The sequence below is a fragment of the Prionailurus bengalensis genome, chromosome B3 (assembly GCF_016509475.1).
Source record: "Prionailurus bengalensis isolate Pbe53 chromosome B3, Fcat_Pben_1.1_paternal_pri, whole genome shotgun sequence".
NCBI classification, from domain to species: domain Eukaryota; kingdom Metazoa; phylum Chordata; class Mammalia; order Carnivora; family Felidae; genus Prionailurus; species Prionailurus bengalensis.
Window position 1 is genome coordinate 117,401,755 of NC_057355.1, and position 20,274 is coordinate 117,422,028.

Consider the following 20,274-nt stretch of genomic DNA (forward strand, 5'->3'; position numbering starts at 1 on the left):
CCCAGGACTGTCTCAAGACCAACTACAGCTGAATCTCTGCACCTGGGGCCCAGGAATCTACATTTAACAGGCACAGTGGGTGCTTTTACTGGGCATCCCGCGGTTAGGGACTGCTGCCCTGCACTCCCTTGCGTGTGATTGTCCACAAACATGCCGCATTCACTCTGACCTCAGTTCTTTTTTTTGTAATGTGTATTTATTTTTGAGAGAGAGAGAGAGAGAGACAGGGCGTGAGCAGTGAGGGAGGGGCAGAGAGAGAGGAAGACGCGGAATCTGAAGCGGGCTCCAGACTCTGCACTGACAGCAGAGAGCCCAAGGCAGGGCTCGAACTCATGAGCCGTGAGATCGTGACCTGAGCTGAAGTCGGGCACTTAACCGACTGAGTCGCCCAGGCGCCCCCGACCTCAGTTCTTTTGCTCACTGTTTCTCCCTCCAGGAATGTCCCACCTCCCTTCATCTTCACCACAGGAGCTAAGATCCGCTGGCTTCATGGAGCCATCACTAACTTCTTGATCTCTTTTCCATAAATTCTAAGTATGCCGCTAATCCTGTTTTATCCTCTTTGGTAACGTCTTTCATTTGCACACTATAGTCAATCCCCCTTCCTGGCTTAATTCCATTAATTCCTGCCCAGGGCAGAAAGATCCCGCTTTAAATAGTTCCCCTGTTTGATAAAGCCTGTGCCCTAACCATCTTTTATTTTGAGTAAGTGTTTTTACATCTTGTCTTTCAAGACAGAAGGAAGGGTGAGGCCTAGAGCTTTGTAAGGGGAGGAAGTCCCAAGGAGCAGATACCTTGCAGGGAGAGCTGCAGGGCCTTATTGATTGGATCTCAAGAAGCACAAGATTTCTTCCACCACTATTGATCGTTTTGGGTTTTTTTCCCCTTACATTATCCCCTTTGGCATCAAAATCAATTGAAACTTAATTGAAGACTTAATATTTCTGTCTTCTCCCCGGCTACGTATATGATAATTTCCTTAAGGGATGAAGCCTAGTCTTACACCTCTCACATAACCCCTCCACCCTTCATTTTTTTTGTGGTCTGCTCTTCCTCTTCCTGGGAACTGTCACCCCCAAGGTCTTGTCAAGGATCCTTCATGCCATTTTGAGCAACACGGCCTCAGACTGCTGGTCACAGTTGTTTGGTCTAGAGGCAGGCACCTGATCAGTCAGGTCCTTCTCTCTCCGGGTATTTTGCAAACTTGGGAGATGTTTGAGTCTGGAATGAATCTGGGAGGTATTTTCCTTATGTGGACCAAAGAAAGTCAAGGAAACCATTGTGCAGAGAGAACGCGGTAGCAGGCGATGCAGAGAGAATAGCACAAGAGTGATGGAAAGAGCTTGGAGGGCACTGTCTTTCTACATTTCTGCATTTGTATTTTATTGTGTTAGGATCTTTTGGAGCTCAGGGTTTCCAGAAGTTTCCCTGTTTTATGTAAGCTCGTTCGGAAGGCTTTAAGAAATCTGGAAAGACATGGAGGCCAAGGAGGGAAAAGGGGGTTGTGCATGGTTTTTAGATAACCAACCCACAGAGTCTAAGAAAATGTTTGTAATCTCAGTCGGTACAGTGTGCAACTCTTGATCTTGGGGTTGTGAGTTCGAGTCCCATGTTGGTGTAGAGATTACTTAAAAATAATATCTTTAAAAAATGCATGTTAACTCATTTAATCCTCAAAACAACCATGTGTTTAAAAAAACAAACATGTGGGGCACCTGGGTGGCCCAGTTGGTTAAGCGTCTGACTTTGGCTCAGGTCATGATCTCACCGTTGGTGAGTTCGAGCCCACATTGGGTTCCCTGATGTCGGCACAGACCCTGCTTTGGATCCTCTGTCTCCTCTCTCTGCCCCTCCGTCACTTGCTCTTTCTCTCTCTCAAAAATAAATAAACATTAAGTAAGTAAATAAACAATCACGAATATTATTCCCACTTTAAAGGCAAGAAAACCGGGGCACATGGGTGGCTCAGTCGGTTAAGCATCCAACTTCAGTTCAGGTCATGATCTCGGAGTTCTTGAGTTCGAGCCCTGCAGTGGGCTCTGTGCTGACATTTCAGGGTCTGGAGCCTGCTTCAGATTCTGTGTCTCCCTCTCTCTCTTCCCTGCTCACTCTCTGTCCCTCTCCCTCTCTCCGAAATAAAAAACACTGAAAAATAAAATTAAATAAAGGCAAGAAAATCAAGGCTTAGGTAAGTAACTTTTTCCAAAGCCATGGAACGTTTGGAGGTAGAGGTGGGGTGTGAGGCCAGGTCTCTCTGACCCCACCATGCAGAACTGCCCTCAGGTGAAGACCAGTAGGTGTGACACTTTCATTTTTGCTCCCCTAATATCAGTCCCAGCTGGGGGGATTTGAATGGCTTCTATAGACCAATCCTGAATCTTCAAGTAGTCCCCAGTTACTTGGCAGGGATTGTGATTTGAGCCGTCCTCAGAGGAAGTGTGGAACAAAGAAAGCATAAGCGCCCAGCAGCCCAGGGACTAGGCACTAAGAGTGGGAGCAGCTGGGAGTAGCAGGTCCGAGAGTCCCACAGCCAACTGGAGCAGCTGGCACAGGCTGGCCGGGCCACAAGCGAGAATGACACCCACTCTAGTGGCACCGACCACAAGAGCACAACAGGACAAGGCTGAGGGATTGTCCCGAGTCTCTGCCCCTCTCCAACCTTCCAGCACGAGTTGTGGTGGCCTTTGACATCTGGGATGGGGCTGGGAGTGGGGAATGGGTAGGAGGCAGGAGAGGCCAGGAGAAAGTAAAGATCATAGTTGGAAGGGCGTGAGATCAATGCAAAGGAAGGGAGGTTCAGGAATCTTTGCTTGCTCAGGAGCAAAAGTCCAGACCTCAGATTCTTAACCAGGAGCATATAGACACATGAAAGACGCTAACATGGCAACATACAAACGTTTAGTCCAAAGGGATGGGCTCTTCGCCCTCTCCTTTTGTGTTTAAACAAATAAAAGTCCAGAAAAATTAAACATTAAACAACTTATTAAAGTGACAATTGATCTGGTTGAGTTAGCATCTGGAAATCCAAGCTGGAATCCAAAGTCTAGTAGATTTTCCTCCACTCCACAGGCTGAGTATCTGCAACATAAGTAAAAAATTACATGTAGTGACCTTGGCTATTTCTCATACCTGAGTAAGTATACTCATCACTACCCCTCAAATGTTGAGGTCAAATGAGACGGAAAGAGACATTTACAAACTTCATCTCTGAAAAGTGATTTGTAAAGTTCAGAGTAAGTGATGAGCTGTTTTAAGACCCTAAACATATTTGAACTATCAGCATATTCATTGTTTCCTCTTTGCCCCCAAATAAAGGCTATGATGGCTTTAACATGCCTGTCATGCTCTTTGGTATGTCCACAAGCAGTCACCCTAATTACGTATGTTTCTTGATTGCATATGAACACACAATGTGTGACCGCTACAGAATCTGCTCTCTCCTTGGATCCCACAGGACAGGTGCAACTCGAGAGCTCCCACAGCTCCTGGGTTCTTGTGAACATTGCGGTGGCTCTGGCTGGCAATGGAAGGAGGCAGATGGTTCTGGGAGGCCACAGCCCATCACTTCCAAGTCATGAGCAAGCCTCTTTTCATTTCTAGGGATTTAAAAAGACAAGGGAGCGGAGGGAGACCTTTTTTTCCACCTTCCTTCTCGACATATTCTCGATCATGGAATCTGATGAAAGGAATAAAGAGACAGGGTTAGTTGGAAGGAAATTTCCAGCTCCTGAGAGAATGTTCACATTATTTTAAGCAGCACAAAGAGCTCCCTGAAAGGAGATACTACTGGAGAAATGAATAAAAAATATTTGAAATGGTTCAGAGAAGGTAGATTTCTTAAAAAAAAAAGTATAGCTGGGGTAGTATGCGCTGATGCTGATGTAGAAAAAGGTCAAAAGGGTTGGTGAGCCAGAACTTTCAGTCCTTCTGGGATTTTTATTGAACCCATGATAGCAAGAAAATCATCAGCAAACCAGGAATGACATGAACAGCTCAAGGAGTATGTTTCAATAGAACATACCTATGAGAATGAGAGAAAATTTGTGAGGGTGCTTTTAATTAAAATGTTATCTAGGGATGTCTGGGTAGCTCAGTGGGTTAAGCGTCTGACTTCGGCTCAGGTTATTATCTCACTGCTTGGCTTGTGAGTTCGAGCCCCGAGTCAGGCTCTGTACTGACACCTCAGAGTCTGGAACATGCTTTGAATTCTGTGTCTCCCTCTCTCTCTGCCCCTCCCCCACTCACATTTTCTCTCTCTCTCTCTCTCTCTCTCTCTCTGTCTCTCTCTCTCTCTCTCTTTCAAACATAAATAAACATTAAAAAATGTTATCTAGGGGCACCTGGGTGGCTCAGTCGGTTGAGCGTCTGACTTTGGCTGAGGTCATGATCTCTTGGTTGATGGGTTTGGGCCCTGCATCAGGCTCTGTGCTGACAGAGATTCTCTCTCTCTGCCTCTCCCCTACTCATGCTCTCTCAAAACTAAATAAATGTTTAAAAAATTTTTAAAAATTATCTAAATCCAATAGATCGGCAACTATAAGCTACTGCCTTCCACATTTATGACTCTAGTTCTGACCTCTTCTCTGACCCATGGATTTCTATGTGTGCTATGCCTCCTAAATGCAAATTTGAATACACCTCTGCCTTGCTGAAAATCTTTTAATGGCTCCCTATCGCTTACAGAAGAAAGACCAAGCTTCTTAACATATCCACAAGGCCCCCTGTGACTGGTCTTCATTCTCTGTTGCCGATATTGGTGCCTAAGCCTGGGGTTGGCTCCCCCCCTTTGCCCCTATATCTTTGTGACTCAAAAAGCTCAAGGAGGCTTCCTAAAAGATATGCTTTCTTCCCTTTCTGGGGTAAGGTGAGGCCAGGTAAGTGATTTTGCCACCCCATCAGGATGGAAGCTTTGACTCTGCTCTGCTGTTAAACTTCATTCCTTCCTTCCACAAACGTTCATGGAGTGCCTTGCTTGTGTTAGGAATCGTGCTGGGCAGTGGGGACTTAAGTATGAACAAGACATGGGGCACCCGGACGGCTCAGTCGGTTGAGCATCCGACTTTGGCTCAGGTCATGATCTCACGGTTCGTGGGTTAGAGCCCTGCGTCAGGCTCTGCACTGGCAGCTCGGAGCCTGGAGCCTGCTTCGGATTCTGTGTCTCCCTCTCTTTCTCTGCCCCTCCCCCACTCATACGCTCGTGCGCTCGCTCTCTCTCTCTCTTAAAAATAAACATTAAAAAAAATTTTTTTAAAGTATGAACAAGACAGACATTTTGCCTTCACAGAGTTTACACTGAGTAAACTCTGTGTAGTAGTGTCTTATTGCTGTAACAAATTACCCCAAATTTAGCGATCCCAAACAATACAAATTTGTTATCTTGCAGTTCTGAAGGTCGCAAGCCCAAAATGGATTTCAGTGAGCTACAATCGAGGTGTCGGCAGGGCTACAAATCCTTCTGAAGGCTCTAGGGGAGAGTCTCCTTCCCTCACCTTGTGCAACTTCAAGAGGCTGCCTACCTTCCTTGGCTTGTGGCCTCTTCCTCCATCATCACAGCCAGGGTGTGGCATCTTCAAATCTCTGTCTGACCCTATTTCCACGGTCTTATCTCCTGTGACTCTAACTCTGACCCTCCTACCTCCTTCTTGTGGGAAACTTGTGATTACACATTGGGTCCACTCAGATACCCTAAGGTATGGACCCCCTATCTCCAGGTTTTAATCACATTTGCAAAATCCCTTTTGCCATGGCAGGTGACCAGGTATTAGGACACAGATATCTTAGGGGGAATCAGTCTGTCTACCATACCCTGCAAGTCTTTTTACTTTGTCTTTAAAACAGCATTGTCTGGGGTGTCTGGGTGGCTCAGTCGGTTAAGCGTCCGACTTCAGCTCAGGTCACGATCTCGTGGTCCGTGAGTTCGAGCCCCGCGTCGGGCTCTGGGCTGATGGCTCGGAGCCTGGAGCCTGCTTCCGGTTCTGTGTCTCCCTCTCTCTCTGCCCCTCCCCCGTTCATGCTCTGTCTCTCTCTGTCTCAAAAATAAATAAACGTTAAAAAAAAAAATTTAAAACAGCATTGCCTGCGTATCCAACAAACATACATTGAAGGCCTACTCTATACACGCCAGGCACTGTGCTGGGAATACAGCACGAACAAGGCAGACATCAACTCCTGTGTTGGGGATCTTACCTTATGAATGCGAGAGAGAGAGAGAGAGAGAGAGACACCTACAAAATAACACACGGTTAAGAAGAAAGAGCACCAGGAGCAAGCAGGCAAATGAAGAAAACAGTGACCTTTGAACAGACACCTAAAGAAACTCAGGGAGTGAGACACACAGACATTTGGGGGAAGAGCTTTTCAGGAAGAGGGAACAGCAAATGCAGGGGCTGGAGGCAGGAGAGTGTCTGGTGTATTCAAGGGAACGGAGAGAAGCCTTTGTAGCCTAGGGGGAGGTGTGTGGGGTGCAGAGGAAGGGGATGAAGTCGGTGGTATACAGGGGAGTCAGAGAGAATGTTTCCCTGGTCCAGAATGGGAACTTTGGCTTTTTCTCTGAATGACATGAGAAAACCTGAAGGCTTTTGAGCAGGGAAGTAACCTGATCTGACTTACTTACGTTCCACACCGTAGGTCCTGTATATAGAACAAATTATTGGGGGGGGAAAGGGCAGGAATAGAGAGATCAGAAAGGGATACCTCTAGGGAGAATATTGTGATTATCCAAGTGAGAAAAGGCTTGAACCAGAGACTTGCATTTGGTAGAAAGTGATGGGATTCTACACGTATTTTAGAGGAAGTGCCAACAGAATTCACGAATGGTCTGGATATGTGCCATGAGAGAAGGAGAGAAGTCAAGGATGGCCCCGGACTTTTGCTCTGATCAGAAACCTCTGAAGCTCTGGAAGGGTGCCCTTAACTGAGGTGGGGAAGATTGTAGGAAGGAACTGGTTTTTTGGGGGGAGGGGGAGGGGAATATCTGGAGCTTTTCAGTTTTACACAGGTGAAGTTTGACATACCTAATACACATCCAGTTGAAGATGTTAACTAGTAGATGGATGTGTTAACCTTAAAAATAAAACCATCAGTTGTTCTACCAACAAAATGGGTTTACTCAGGAATAATGGAGAACTACATTCAGGACAAGCAAGTTATGGAGAAACTACAGGCAAATCCAACAAAGACCGACAGTATTTTATGCAGAAGGAGGAGGAAGTTACGGGGACTTGTTTTGAAGGGAAGTCCATGGGGCGCCTGGCTGGCTCAGTCGCTTAAGTGTCCGACTTCATCTCAGGTCATGATCTCACGGGTCGTGGGTTTGAGCCCCTAGTTGAGCTCTGTGCTGTCAGTTCAGAGCCTGGAGCCTGCTTCAGATTCCGTGTCTCTCTCTCTCTCTGCCCTTCCCCCACTCACAGTCTCTCTTGCTCTCAAAAATAAATAAACATTAAAATAATAATAAAATATGGAGGAAGGGAAGTCTGCTGGAGAAAAGCGGGAGTTCAGGGTGATGATGGTTTCTCATTGGCTGAGTTGTGGGAGTAGTGGATTTCTTGTAGGAGATGTAATATACATCTTTTCCCTGTTGAGGCCTGTAATTGATTATCCTTTCCTGTTAAGGATTCTTCTGCCCAAGGTGTGTAATTGACACTTCTAGTGGGAGTCTGTAATTGACAATTGTTTCTGTAATTGAGGTTGAGTGGTAGGGCTCCCTCTTCTAGCCTCTGGACTCCACCTTAGTGAGGTTTCCCTTTATTAGTTTTCACAGATGTAGGAGTCTAGATTTCGGAGAGGTGTCTGGACCAGAGATGTAAGTTTGAGGGTAGTCAGAATATGGATGTTACTTAAAGTCATGAGATTGGTGAGATAACCACAGGATGATAAGAGACCACAAAGAGAAGGTGTCTCTAGAGACCTGGGGACTTCTGAGTTTAGAGACTGAAGACTGAGAAGGCCAGAAAGCTGGAATAAGAGCCAAGACAGACTCGTAGCCTAAAAGCCACGTGAAGAAAGTATTTCAAGGATAAGAGTGAGCAACATTTCCCCACTGCTGAGGGGTCACATGAGGTGAGGATGAGCGCTGACTGCTGGATTTAGCACCAAGGCAGTCACTCAGGACCCTGAGAAGACCTGTTTCCTTGGACTGGTAGGGGTAAAAGGCTGTCCAGGGTGGATTCAAGAGCATGGAGGAGAGGAACTGAAGACAGCAAGCATGGCAAAACCTTTCGGAGATTCCGGGGGTAAAGTGAAGTGGAGGGCGACATGGAATCTAGGAAATGTCTTATTATTATTATTATTATTTTTTTACTATGGCAGATAATACAGCATGCAGACACTCTTAGAAATGATTCAGTAGAGAGGGGAATTTCCTGATGCAGGAGAGAGGAGGCAATTGCTGAATCGATGTCTCTGGGTCAGAGGGGATGGGACCAGTACACGGTGGGAGAGGTTAGTCTTAGCTTAGAGCACTGAGGGTTCATCACAAGGGCAGGAGGACAGAAGAGTTCCTCACAGTCAGGCACAGGGGGTTTGCCAGGGTGTCATCTGATTGCTTCTATTTTATCAATGAAAGAAGCAGCAAGGGCATTAGCTGTAATAAGCCAGAGGTTTGATGAAGGGGGAGAAGGTGTGAAATAGTCCTTTAGAAGAGTTGGGTAGTAGACAAGGAAGTGTACAAGCTTTGCTAAGCAATGTTAATTGATTATAAAGTTGTAGGTATTTAAACATATAATAAATACTATCATGCAGATGGGAGACTGAACTGTTCTAAGAAATCTAGTATTCAGATAGCTCAAGTTATATCACATAGGGCTAAAACAATAAAACCCTAAAGTTGAAACAGCATTAGATATAACTTAATTTTGGATGATTTGGGGGCACCTTGGTCCTTTCTAATAGTCAAGAGTAATTTTTCTGAATATGTATGTGTTAGTAATTCCCTGTAGATGTATAGTCAGTAACAGAAAGTTCTGAACTGATAATGGGATGGCTATGCCAGACTTTAACTGAAAAATATGCAAATGTGAAATGATGTTTATAATATTAAAAAGTATCAGTTTTTGCTTGCTTGGTAGGCTTCTGGGTCAAAATTCATTCCACATTGGATATGTTAGGGTGTTTTGTTTTGTAGAACTGAATAACCAGAGGGAATGTGTTCTAACAAACTAAGAAGGGAATTGGGAGGGAGGAACAGGAAATGACTAGATGTTCTCCTCATCCCTAGGAAGGGTTACACATCCCTTGTGTGTATGTGGGAGGGAGTCAGGCAGAGGTGGGTAGAAGAGCCCAGAGCAAGGAGGCAGGAATGGTGTTGAGATATAATCTGTACTTGGCAAACTCTTTATTCCTACCCTTTTACTCTTCTGTTGCCTCTTGTCTCCTATTTTGAAATCCCAAGAAGGCTAAGAGGATACACAGGGAGTGCCTAACCCAGAAAACATGCAACTGGAACCTACAGCTTTGGTGGATTTCACCTTTAGCTCCTTCAGTAACGCAAGTGAAAGGCCTGTCATCAGTGAAGGGTAAATAGTAGCCTGGGGCTTTGAAAGAGCAGTTTTAGGTCCCTGGGACAATTTCTCCGATTCTACTCTGTCTGAAGGTTAGGGAAGTTCCCTTCCTAATCTGAGGCCTATACCCACTGTTGAGCCTGATAAGCATTGAATAAAGTTAATAGATTTGGTTAGCACTTGGATCAGTTATTTCAAATGTATCAAATGGCTATCTGGGAGTCATAAAACAGGTGGCCCTGAAATTGTGACTGTACTGGTGGATGGATACAGATTGGCAGCCATCCTTTAAGGGCAAAATTATGTTACAAGTTGAGTCAGAGCAAATGAGTTACTGATTTACAACAGTGTACTATTCTATGAAAGATGGCTCCTTAAAACACATCAACGGGATGGATGATGATACTCTATTGAGTTTCTTTGTAAAAAAATTTATATTAAAAACACCAGTGTGTAATTTTAAGGCCTGCCCTCCCGCCCTCCCTTCCTTCTCTCCTTCCTTTCTTTCTTTTTTCCTTCTCTTCCTCCCACCTCCTTCTAGTTATTTTGGTGGGATGTGGATATATTCAGTTTTGGTCTTTGTTTTGAGTTAGTGTATTTATTAAGTAACAAGGAATCTGTTTCGAGTTAGTGTAAAAACAAATCTTGAACAATGGATTCCCTGTGAAATTACTGTAACATGGTTAATATTTTTGTTGTTTTTATAGTTGAGACAAGAGAAACTTGAAAATCAACTTGTCCACACTTAAATAACTTTGCGAAACAGATCTATAAAATGAAACACTCATTTGTTATTTTTTGATAGAAACGGAAAATATGTTATTTATTGGAAATTTTTATAGGTCTAAGAGCTATAGAATTTTAAAGCTGTACGATCTCATATCTGGGCTATCCCTTCATTTTAGAGATGAAGAATTGGATTAAACGACTTCTCAAGGAGACTCAATTATTAGGGACACAGAAAAACTCAAACCTAGTCTCCTGAAGTTAGCCAGTGCTTTTCAATCACTGTATCATTTAGGTTTCTAAGGTAAAAACTTTCATCAACCTAGTGCTTTAAGCTTGCACTTGACCCAAAAGAGTCTTAACTGCCTAGTCTTCATGCCCTCTCCTAGGCTTTCTAGTTCTGTGGGATTGAATTAAATCACAGTTTTCTCATATTAATGTAAGTAGGAATGGGATTTATTAGTTTTTTATTGAGATATAATTCACTATACCATGGAATCTATTTTTCACTCATCCCTTTTGAAATCTAAAGTTCAAGCTTAACTTCCATTCACAGCATCCATTTTATTTAGGCACTATTTAAAGCCCCCAAAGAAAAGTTTCTACGATTAAAAGAAGAAACAGGGTGTGAAAAGATTTCGTCTTCATCCTTAGCAGCATTTTGAAGTAGGTTTGGAGGCCTCTGAAAAGCTTAATGATTAAACAAAACAAAACAAAATAACTCCCCCCCCCCTGAGTTTTTTAATGAGACAAAGATGGAGAAAGGAAGGACTAGAACTATTGAAAAACAGACACATTCTGTGTGAACAGAAACGCGCAGATAGAAATAGAGTACAAAATATGGCTGTGGAGCAGAAACTTACCTTCTAAGGTAAATAGAGAAATAGATACATACTCTACCGGGTAGGGTGAAAGGAAAGTATTAGAACACGCACAGACTCCTGTGCTCCTTCCCCCCCCCCCCCCCATAGACATTAAGTAAATAGCTACTATGTACCAAGTCTGTGGAGGCGCTGAGAACACAAACATGAAGAAGCTGCCAGATCCTCAAGGAGCCCAGCCTGGTGGTGGTGGTGATGGGGAGGCGGGGGAGGGAGGAGAGAGGGAGCCTAAGGAGTGGAGGCTGGCGGATGAGATTAGACGGGAGGGCTGAAAAACTGAATATACAGTTGATATTTGGGGATACAGATATGTGCTGGCTTCTGTGACAGAAATCTCCCCCTGAACCTCTGGGGGAAAAAATTAGCTTCATTTGCCAAATTTGGCCAGATATGACGCTGTTCTACAGATGTCCTCTCGAATAGGCTTAAAAATCCTCCTCTCGCTTCTGGCCCTCGATTTCCCCACCATTAGGGTGTCTGGCAAGGGAGGGGGCAGGTTGAAAACTGCACCCACGTTTGCAGCCTCGGCTCTCTGCTGGAGACAGGAATCCAGGGCTTTGCCGTCGTCATAGCAACTAGGAGTTCCGCGGTCCCCCACCTTCCTCCAACTCCTACTTCCCCCGCCGGCCTGGCAGAGCCGCCGCTTCTCTCGCGAGATTTGAGCGCAGTGCCGAGCGGCCCAGAGGTGATCTCACCCGAGACTTGCGGAGGGAGGGAGTGAAGGAGGGGAAGGAATGGGGCGGGGAGGCGGGGAGGCGAGGGGAGTGGAAGGGAGGGAAGGGCGAGTGAGGCGCCGCCACCGCCGGCAACTTTGTGAGCGAGTTCAGTGCGTGCGTGAGCGAGTAAGCGAAAAAGTCAGTGCGGCGCCGACTTCCCGGGAGGAGGGTCCCCGGGGAGGGCCAGGTCTGGGCTTCAGAGGCCGCCCCCCAGCCACTCCATCTCTTCCCGCCTCCGTGGCTCCCTCCCCATTTCCTCCCCCCATCGGTCCTCCCGGGCCTTCCCACCCCCGTCTGCAGTTACCTGTCTCCTCCCCCCACTCGGCACGCACGTCCCCTTCCCCTGCGTCCACCTTCGACCTCCAAGACCCCGGCCCCCCAGCCACCCCATACCCGCTTTACTCGCCGGCTGCCCCCGCCCCCAGCTTTTTCTCCTGGGGGCTGGCGGGCGGCATGGGGGGCGCTGAACCTCGGAGGCGGCGCGAGCGGGGACCAGGACGCCCAGACAATAGTTGATGCCCGGGGACGGGGGCACCTCCGTCCCCCACTCCTCCAGGAGCGCGGCCCCCACAGGCTGCTCTCCAGCCTCCTTTCCGGGTTCCCCTCGGAGTGGAGCTCGGGAGTTGGGCAGATTCCGCCGCCACCTCCCCCGGGCCCCCCCTCCGCTAGCCGCCTGCCCCGGCCCGGCCTCGCTGCCCGCCGTTCTCCGCAGAGGAGGCGGCGAGTGAGCGCGCGCCGACCGTCCACACGGTTTCTCTTTCTCCCTAGGGAGAGCGCGCGGCGGACGCGCCCCGGACGCGCGGTGGCACCGGGAGGCCGGGCAGAGCGGTAAGTGGCTCCAAGCGCCCCGGGGTCCGGGCAGGGGAGCGGGGGTGAAGGACTGTTGACAGCCCCCCCCCATTGCATTTCTGGCCGGGGCTCGGGTGCAGGGCCCGGAGCGGGATTCGGGAGGCCGGTCAAAGTTTTATTTCCGATTTGGTGGCGTGCTGATAGCGCAGCCCGGCGGGGGCGAGTCCGGGCTGCACCGCGCACGGCGCGCGCGCACGCACCTAGGAACCCGAAGCTGCATAACTACCGGCAGAGCGCCTCCGCCAGAGGCCGGGAGACCCGCGCCCCCGTCGGGGTGGCTGCGCCCACCCGGCAGCTCTCGTCTCCACCGGGCACCCCTCCCCTTCAGTCACCTGGGTGAGCGCTTTGCAGGCTGCGTTGGAAAGGACAGGCCGAGGGGTTTAGTCATGGGAAAGGGAGAAGAGAGCTCGGTGCCCGCGGGTGGTTAATTTCTCTCCCCGGGTCCGGGGGACAGGGAAAGTAGGGGATGCTCTAACCTGCTTTCCTTGGAGCAAGTAAACCTCGAGAGGGCTGGGGAGGCGTGAGGGTGCTTCAAAAAGAACTTTTCCTCTTTAGCCTCATCTGTTTCCAACTTCTCCTGCCCTTAAAGGAAATTTGCGAGGCTCCCTATCGCTTCACGGCATATCTGCGTGGACATGTAGCCGTATTGGGCAGGTTGAAATTTCGAGTTTGACCGTTCGTTAAATATAGAGACAAGGGAAATGGCTCACTTTAGGGAAGATGTTGTTTAATTGAGTTGTTGGTATTCGTTTTTGAAGGGAAGCATTTGGGGACTGATGGTCCCTAGAGACGGCGTTTACCTTAATAGATTTAATTTTTCATGACGGGTGTTTTAGAGATTAACATTCACTGAAACTCTTACTACCTGCTGGACGATTATATTTCTAAACTGGGAGCCAGTGAGTGATGCGATGCAAATTTCAGAGTAAAGGTGTCGTCTTTCATCGGGTTCCAGGTCTATCTGGATGAACTGGGGTTGGCGTTTCCTCTATAAAGTAAGCCTTTCATGTTGAAACTCTGACTCAGACTCTTAAAGCCATTGTTTTTATACTGGTACTCTGTGGGAGTTAAGTGTCAACTTTCTCTTCTTTTCTCATATGGAATATTCATCCAAGGCAAAGATTCTCTGACTTAATCTTCTGGAAAAGTACAAGATGAAGTCCTATAGAATCATACTCTGCAGCCAGTTTAGTAACAGTATTAATTTTCTATATAATCCTGATTTAATGACTTTCACTTTTCTTTTATTTTTTGAAGGCTGCAATTAAGTCACCTTTAACTAGGGTGGGGGAAAAAAAACCCAAAAACGATGGGAATAATATAGAACAGTGGTAACAGCAGTAGTCTCAAATAAAAGGTTTATGTAAAGCAGTTTATGGTCACTGATGTGTCCAAGTAGTAGATGACATGCCAGTTATTAACGAGAATATTAATATTAAAGCATTTCTCCCATGGAATAAATTACTTATACTGAGGCATCAGCAATTAGCAGTGCATTTAAAATGACTTGGGTAATGATTTGCTCATAAATGGTTAAGGGCAAACTAAGAGATTTTGGGGGATGGATGGCTTTATGTGGGTGACAACTTATTTTCTTATCTCATTATGCTTAAGTAAAGGACTCTTGAAATTGACTGTATCATTAGATTTCTCTAGTTGACTGAGAGAACAAGTTTGGCAAGTGGCTCAAGATAGTCAGTAGGTGTTGCTGTTAGCTTCTCTGCGGTTCCTGGTGCTGCTCCTCCGGTTTGAAATTGCAGTTCTAGTACAGAGAACTTTTCAGATCTGAAGTTCAGGCAATTGTTAGGATCCTATGGGAAGGTTGACTTGAACCCTTGGTAATAAATCCAGAGCCCCTCGCTTAGATTGTATACTGAGATTTCATTTAACTCTTTTCTTTCACTGTTACTTTCTGGCGTTTGTATTTCCTTACTTTGCTTTTGCTTTGAATTGCATCAGTAATTTTGTTGTAGTGCCCTCTGCCCCACCAATTTTTTAAAACAACTTTAAAAAACTTAAAAAAACCCTTAAAGTCATAGATTGAAGATTGCTTGATCTTAGTGGTTTTGTAGACTTTAGGGGGGATCTTGGTTGACTGAGTTGAGACGTATATAAATCGTATGTTAAATTTAGTTTGAATTTTTCAATAAATGGCTGTTTTCTGTCTCTTTGAGCTGGGAAACAGAAGTATGAGAGGTAGAACAGTGTAAGAGTACAGATTCCCTGAATCTTTCCAATTGAGGGGAAAGTATGTAGTGATTGATAAGAACATGATTCTTATCAGTCCTCATGGCTGTGTTATCATTTCTGTTGGTCCAGATCAGTGTGTGTATAAAGTATGGATATCCTGAAGATTTCCAGGTGACCTCTCAACATTTGGGCTTTTGGTTCACTGATCAAATTGGAGTTTCTCTGAGGAAGACACATAGATTCATCCTTCTAATGGAGAGCTGGATCTCTGATATGGAATGCCTCTTTCTACTGTTTTGTTTTCTTTTTTTTTTTTCTTTCTATCTTTTGAATCAGATCATAGGAGATCATACCTCAAATTCAGAAAAAAAAATTTCCCCCCATAGTATCACTGTATTCCTAATCTTTTGAGGTGTATGGTGAGTCAGGCAATATTTGCTCAGTGCCTCTATCTGGGAGGTGTGCTGTTGGGCCCTGTGATTCCAGTGGGGCCATTTGTAGTAACCTTTCCGGGTTTGGTATTATAATATGCCAATGTCCCCAGAAAGGTTTTGCGTATCAGGCAATCAATTATTTTTAAATTTTAACTTACTAATTTTTGAAATAATGGAGCCCAGTGTTTGTCCTCAGAAGGTCTGGGTTTCAAATTTTCTGGCTAGGGGATCTTAAAAAATAATCAAACTCTCTGAACTGTCTTTCGGAAAAACTGTCTTTTTCTGCAGAGATGGGCATAATGCTTGTTTCACAGCTTTGCTGCAAGAATTAATGAGAAAATATGTTTGAAAGTACTTTGTAAGTCATAAAGTCTTATTTGCAATTACATTTTCTTTCTGATCGACAGATTCATAGATTATTGAAGCTAGAAGGGATTTTAAACTTAAATCATTTGGCCCATTTTCTCCATTTTACAGGTGAGGAAACTGAGGTCTAGAAAGTTGAAGTGATTTGTGCAAGGTTATAGAAGAACTACTTAGTGATCAGGCAGTGATTGGAAGTCAGGTTTCCAGATTTAACTGTACTCCTTTGTTTCCTGTTTTTTTCCCCTTTGAGTCTGTAGATTAAAATTTGTTTACTACTCCCTCTCCTCCTCGTAATTGTTCAGGGTTAAGTGTCTACAATGAGAAGAAGCAAAGCTTAAGGAAACAAAATCCACAGTAAGGTTGAAACGCTGTGTAAACAGCATTGATGTAGTATTTGGTAAGTAAGCTTTAGAGTTACTCAAATTACAAAGTTATGGAAAAAGAACTTATGAGTTAGTTAAAATATCTACATGGTAGAGCTGGTAGGCCTTTCCCCCCCTGTGGGTTTTTTTTTTTTTTTTTTTTTGGTGAAGGATAGATATTATTAACTCAGCATAATTTAGAGAAGGCAAACTTCATTTGTTTTAGTTTACCATTTTCTTCCCTTCTTTATCTCATTTTTCATTTGTAAACGAAAGTGGCTGTACCTTCCCTGTTTCTGGTGGCAACTTGTAGACCTTCTCTCTGAGTTGCGTGTTAAGTGTTACCAGGCGGTGGGGGTTTGGTGGGGAGGATGGGTCACCAGGCGGAGGGATAATTGCACATAAAACAGGAACTTGTTGAAGGAGCTTCCTGCTGAAAATGCAACTTATTTATATAGCACCACCCTACCTGCCGCTGGAGTAATCCGACCCAGGAGAGAAGAAATATCCCTGCCAGTTGGGTGACTGCCCTTTAGATGAGGGGCTCTCCTTTTTCCTGGGAGGATTAAGCATTATGTTATTCTTTCAGTGCTCATCCACAACTCTGTGTTTTGTTCCACGTACCGTGCTGTTTAAAATCTGGGTGTTCCACTACCTCTTGAGATTGACAACCCAACTTTCTATCCACTTCTTACACCAAAAGTATCCTTTGTTGGTATAAGAAGTAAATTGACCTCAAAAAAAAAAAAAAAAAAAAAAAAAGAAGTAAATTGATCTCATTAGTTGTTTTTCCCCCCTCTATGTCTAGCTAGTAAAAAGAAAAAAAAGCCAAACAAAGTCCACACACCTGTCTGGCACTTAATTTTCGATAGGTTAGATGTAAATGAATTATGCGTACATGGTAACTCTTCTTCGGGTGGGCTTTTGATGAGCTCTGGAGTGACAGAAGCATGGGAAAGAATCCCTTCGCTCGGGATCTCTCCAATACGTGGTTTGAGCCAGGGATGGAATGAGGTGTGTGACTGGCTTTGTGAGCACAAGGGGAAGGCGACCCATCGGGGTCTGTCTTCCGAGGTAGGGGCCAGCCCACATCCATCTTCTGCTTTAATTTTGGCCTGGGGAGAATAAAGAGAACATGGGTGTTTTCTTGAAGACCAAGAGGGATGACCCCGAAATGCCATGGAGGAACGTCAGGGGCGGTTTCAGTCGGCCCCTCCTACACTAGCAGTGTCGTGGTGGGTGTGCCGCGGCGTCCCGCGAGGCCCTTTCTCTTTGCTTCTGGAAGTCTGGGATGAGAGTTTTCGGTCTTTAGATTTCTAATTTGTTACTTGTCATGTCGCACCAACTTCTCCCTCTAATTAGGATTATAGTATGCCTCACTTTAAATTGTGGGAAACAGGCAATTACATAATGTTAGATTTCCCTCTTTCAATTCAGTAGAGGCGGGAGCGTGCAGGCGGGTCGCAGTGCGCAGGCTTGGAGAGGGAGGGTGTCTGGTTTGCGCCAGCACAGGGGTCACTCGGAGGCAACTCGGGCGGGCAGGACAGGACGTGGAGCCTCGGCCCCCGCCGGCTTCTTTTTCCTCTTTCCTCCCCCAGAGCGGGTCCGGGTTAAATGGCTTTCGCAGATACAATAGTTAATTTTGGTTATTCCTCTTTCCACTTTCTCCACAAAGCCGTCTTCTCCCACAGCTACAGGTACAATCATTAATTGGTTTTTGTGGTTTAGGGTCTTGCTTCCTTTTAGAATGAGTTCTGAACTGCTCACAAGAAAGCTAGTGAGAAAGGAAAAGCAAAGGGTTTCATGGTGAATGATCACGTTTCTGTAATCCAGACTTGACTGTGATCAGTCTCTTTTCCTTGGGTCCCTTTATTATTATTATTATTTCATATTCTAGAGTTATTTGCCTAGATAGGTATTCTGGTTGGATATGTTATGAGCTCCTTGCATTCCCTTTACCAGTCTTAGTTCCCAGAACTGACTGTTGGTTTTTACAAGTTTCTTTGTGGCTGGTGATGCTCTCAGAGAAGCAGCTGACAGCTGAACTGTGGTATCTCATGCTTTCAGGAAGAGTCAGTACTTGTAAGGAGAAGCCTATAAGATCTATCCTTATAAATTAGTTGCATGTCCTAAAATTTTCACCCAATTTGGTTAGTATTGCTGGCTTCACCTACGTGTACCTAGGAAAAAAGTGGAAAGCAGTGTTTTCCCAGATTTTTGCAAGAAATGTCAGTTTGTGACTTGTTGGAACCAAACTGCTTTTCTTTAAAAAAAAATTTTTTTTTCAATGTTTATTTATTTTTGAGACAGAGAGACAGAGCATGAACGGGGAAGGGTCAGAAGACACAGAATCTGAAACAGGCTCCAGGCTCTGAGCTGTCAGCACAGAGCCCGATGCGGGGCTCGAACTCACGGACCGTGAGATCATGACCTGAGCCGAAGTCGGCCGCTTAACCGACTAAGCCACCCAGGCGCCCCCCAAACTGCTTTTCTTTAGAAGACTTCAAAAATACATGTTCCTCTCCTTGCACTGCAGCTCGATGTGTGGTTGATTTACCGCCTCCCTTTCCCTAGGCCTAATTCTGGCTGCTCCTGTGAAAACCTCAGAAGGTTTTGCCTGTTTACTTTGCCCAAGTCTAATTTCTGAGCGGCTGGCGTTTCCTACGTAAAGAGAGTGTGCTGTGTGTCTGTATGTGTTTGGGGTGGGGTTTGACTCATGGCTCAGAACCTGTGAGGATGTCTTGCCCCGGTGGAGACCCAGTGTGGTTCCTCTCTTCTAGTTTGGGAGGTGCCTGTGATTCTTCAGAGCGTCTCCTTGTTACTTTATTTTTTTAAAGATCTTAGTGCTAATCCTTTGTAATAGGAAATGAGGTATAATAATTGCAAAACAAAATGTTTCAGTAGGTAAATGATAGGTTATGGAGAGCTACAGCGTTCACAGAAAAGGCTCATTCAGAGTTCGAGAACGTCAGCCTAATAATTGCTTTCGGTGGGATTGTTCTGAAGGCCGTTTTCAAGGCAGTGTTTTAAAATAGTGGTTTTCAGCAGTTTGGGTAGGATGTGTGTTTTGGGGGAGCAGGAAGTGCTTGGGTGGAGAGGGTAGGGGATCACAGTGAACTCTGGGGCTTTTTTCCCGGGCAGCAGGCGAGATATCAGGTGGATGGAGGGTTGAAGAGACTCAGTGGATGATTCTGTTATGCTTCTCCCCCACCCAGTGGAGAGCACAGTAGTTTTTGTATCATTTTTGAACTTCTGCTTGACAATAAGGTAGACCAGTAGTAGGCTTAAAGCAGAGAGCAGCTGGCTGGGAGTATGTAAACTTAATTTTGAATGGGTGAGAAGGAGAGAGCCTCTGGTCCTCTCTGCTAGCCTTGACTAAAAAAGACAACTTGGAAAAATCTCTGGAAATGAGTGCCAACACCTCAAAGGGTCAGGCTGCTTCGATTCTGCAGTGGAGGTAGAACGTGAAAATCCAATTTGGTAATCCTGTGTTGGCACTTAGACGTTTTTGTTTGTTTGTTTTTTTAACGTATGTTTATTTCTGAGACAGAGACAGAGCATGAGTGGGGGAGGGGCAGAGAGAGAGAGAGGGAGACAGAATCCAAAGCAGGCTCCAGGCTCTGAACTGTCAGCACAGAGCCCGACGCGGGGCTCGAACTCACAGACCGTGAGATCATGACCCGGGGGCCACCTGGGCGCCCCTCACGTTTTTTTACTGTCGTAAAAAAACATGTGACACAGTGGACCATCTTAAGCATTTTTAAGTGTGAAGTCCATTCGTGTTCCGAAGCAGATCTTCAGAACTTTCTCATCTTGCCAGTCTGAAACCACACCCATGAAATGGTTCCCCTCTCCCTTTCCCCTTATCCCTCGCCACTGCCATTCCGCTTTCTGTTTCTGTGACTCTGTCTGCTGTAGATAACCTCACGTAAGTGGAATCATGCGGTATTTGTTTTTTTGGTGACTGGCTTATTTCACTTAGCATAAAGTCTTCAAGGTTTATACGTGTTGGCGTATAACAGGATTTCCTTCTTTTGAGGCTGAATAATACTCCATGCTGGGTATATACCGTATTTTGTTTATCTACTCATCCATTTATTGACGTTCTGGTTGCTTCCACCTCTTGGCTGCTGTGGATAATGCTGGTATGAACATGGGTGTACAAATGTATCTTTCAGGCCTTGCTTTCAGTCCTTTTGAATATACACACAAGTGGGATTGCTGGATCAGATGGTAGTTCTATTTTGAAATTT

General features: G+C 45.5%; 1 protein-coding gene across 12 annotated transcripts in view; it reads left to right on the plus strand.

Annotated features, from left to right (window-relative positions):
• Positions 1 to 11,817: 11,817 nt before the first annotated feature.
• Positions 11,818 to 20,274, plus strand: part of SIPA1L1 (signal induced proliferation associated 1 like 1) — a 368,796-nt gene continuing 360,339 nt past the window's right edge. For 4 of the 12 annotated variants that reach the window (XM_043556493.1, XM_043556492.1, XM_043556490.1 and 1 more), the window contains exon 1: positions 12,088 to 12,648. The gene's annotated coding sequence lies outside the window, so the exon portion shown is untranslated. Of the gene's footprint in view, positions 11,959 to 12,087; positions 12,649 to 12,860; positions 13,006 to 20,274 lie in introns of those variants that run through there. The other 8 variants (XM_043556491.1, XM_043556500.1, XM_043556502.1 and 5 more) reach the window with 4 other exon arrangements.